This window comes from Macrobrachium rosenbergii, chromosome 54 (genome assembly GCF_040412425.1).
Source record: "Macrobrachium rosenbergii isolate ZJJX-2024 chromosome 54, ASM4041242v1, whole genome shotgun sequence".
Lineage (NCBI taxonomy): Eukaryota > Metazoa > Arthropoda > Malacostraca > Decapoda > Palaemonidae > Macrobrachium > Macrobrachium rosenbergii.
The window spans coordinates 25,738,260-25,740,697 of NC_089794.1; positions in this window are offsets into that span (position 1 = coordinate 25,738,260).

Genomic DNA, 2,438 nt, shown 5'->3' on the forward strand with positions numbered 1-2,438 from the left:
ATCACATTCCCTCTCCTACCTCTCAAGACCATAAACTTGGCAAATCCCTTGAGGGCAACTGGATCCCAGATACCACCTCCACGTGTTCAGTATCCAAGGTCCTTCGAGCAATCAGCAAACTAATTAATCCACTTAGGATAACGAACCCACGAGGTGACATTCCCAACGGTGTGTGCATTAACAGATCCTCCTATATGCGTTTTGACATTGACATCTGTCTCCAGGATATCATTTCATGTCTCTCCAGGGGTTTCCACGAGACTCTCTCTTCCTTCCTTCCAGTACTCTGGGATTATACATTTTTTTATCAACATATAATTCTCTACTCTTCTCCAAAGCACCGTACCATCTCAAGACAATCTGACTTTACCTTTATACTTGTGCTTATTTTTTTATCAATTTCTTCTTGACCAGCCCTTTCTCACTTCAGTCTTTCTTAATAATGATGTATATTACGTCCATGAGATTTTCTAGTCTTGTTTGGGTAGAATGCAACGTGAATGCTACATTCAAAAGGATGGAATTAATCATATTTCCAGGAACAGCGCAAATGTAACTTTACTATCTCACTGAGAATATTAGACACCTTCTGCTCGCGTAGGCGAAAACCGCAGTATTCATATGAAGCATGATTCTTGAAACACGATTCTAATCTATTCTTTTACAGATTATGTCAAATGTTAGACGTGACATATACCTTATTTCTCAAAGTGATGAAGCCTAGTTTTGCAAGGGCAAACCGAGTAGGTCTAACATAGGTAATGCAATACTTGATGTCAAGAAAAAATGGTTAAATTCTAACTGCCAGTTTGAGGAATAATTCACTCGTATATAGAGGAAAGGAAATCAATTGGGCAGCAAGCAATTAGTGTGAGTGTGAGTGTAGTGTGAGTGGGAATTCAAGGCAAAAAGGAAAAAAATACGGAAAATAAAAAACGGGCGAAAAGGACAAATTGTCATTTTCCTTTTTCCTTTCATCTGCAAAATTCAAAGGAAAAAACGAACACTTTCTAACCAGCGCTAACAAGAATGAATGCTTGTTATGGCAGGCACGTTGACGAAGTAAAATGTCTGGGGAAAAGAGAATTTAGTAAAAAAATCAATTAAGAAAACATAGAAATATGTGTAATTATGGATTATTAATGTTATGGTTTGAATAACCAAAAAATGGGAAGATAAATTAATGTGTTTCCTTGATAACATCACGTTGGGATAAAAATGTTTGAATGGATTATCTATTCTATTAAGATACTGAAATTTTTGCTAAATAATATAATTTTTTTAAAAGGACATGAGAGAGAGAGAGAGAGAGAGAGAGAGAGAGAGAGAGAGAGAGAGAGAGAGAGAGAGAGAGAGAGATGAAGTGACGTAGAATCTGTCATGAGAGAAAGGTCAGATACAATTGTTTGGACTTGGTTTTCATTTCAGATATAATTGCAGTTTCAATGTTAACTCACGAATATATAAATATATATATATATATATATATATATATATATATATATATATATATATATATATATATATATATATATACACACATTTTTTTACTGAGTTTTGTGGGGACACGATCAGACAAAAATCATTAAATTTAATCTGATTTGGTGCCAGAAGGTTGGAAAAGAGAAGTCTGAATCTTTTTTGTGATATTATTATTATTGTTATTCAGGACATGAATCCTATTCGCATGCAACAAGCCAACAAAACGGCCCACTGACTTGAATTTCAAGCTTCCATAGAATGTTATGGTGTTCATTCGAAAGAAGTAAGAGTTATTATTAGCTAAATTAGGATAAATTTACCTTTGGGTAAGATATATTATTTATCGGCGATTATCAAGTGATTTCATAATTTTGCATTGATTCCTTGTTGTACTATTTACATTTTAATCCACATATAGTTCTGACCATAAGATAATTTTGCTCTCAAAGGTCTTGATTTTTATTTATATATTTCATCTACAAATTTGGCTTATACTCCATTCTTTTTTTATTTTTCATCCAGAAGGGTCTTTTCATTACAGTTATTTGATATTTCATTCACTTTTGGTAAGACATAAAGCAAAATAAAAAAAAAAACATAGAAAAAGGTAAGATACCCATTGCAAATCACTAAACCATTTTTAACATTAATCTATTCGTGTTATTTTTTTCATTAATATGTATAATACTCCTTCTCCAATATCAAACAATAAATATAACCTACATTCTGTAACCGGAGCTAAGAGTTATTGAAAATGCTGGAATTTAAACTCTGTCTCCATGGAAATAAAGGAAGAATTATCACTTCTTTTATCAGGGCTACAATTCATGTTTTATGGCGTCCATTTCACAAAGGTATGAAACTCATCCCTGAGTGATTCTGCCATCGTAAAATATCTGGTGTATGAAGCGGAATATCTTTTGTCTCTTGCGTGTTTTTGAGACACACACCCACAC